The sequence below is a fragment of the Otolemur garnettii genome, unplaced genomic scaffold, assembly GCF_000181295.1.
Source record: "Otolemur garnettii isolate 467f Iridium unplaced genomic scaffold, OtoGar3 scaffold00166, whole genome shotgun sequence".
NCBI lineage: Eukaryota > Metazoa > Chordata > Mammalia > Primates > Galagidae > Otolemur > Otolemur garnettii.
Genome location: NW_003852561.1, coordinates 148,169 through 148,437, shown reverse-complemented (window position 1 = coordinate 148,437; position 269 = coordinate 148,169).

Genomic DNA, 269 nt, shown 5'->3' with positions numbered 1-269 from the left:
CAGATTCCTAACCTGGTATGTTCCTCTGGGGCACAGAGGAGGGTGAAAAAAAAAGTAGGGAGAGGATCTGGAGGGAAGACAAAACTGTATCCAGCAAAATATCCTTACCTACAGGGTCTGGTACATAGTTTCTGGGATAAGGGAACCCTTATTTACCAGGTATCATAGTTCTAAGTGTGGATCCTTGTGGAGTGATGACTTCCAAACTTTAAGACATGACCAATTAGTGAGTTTGTGAACTTAATAGGTTTCCTAGCTTTTTTTTTTTT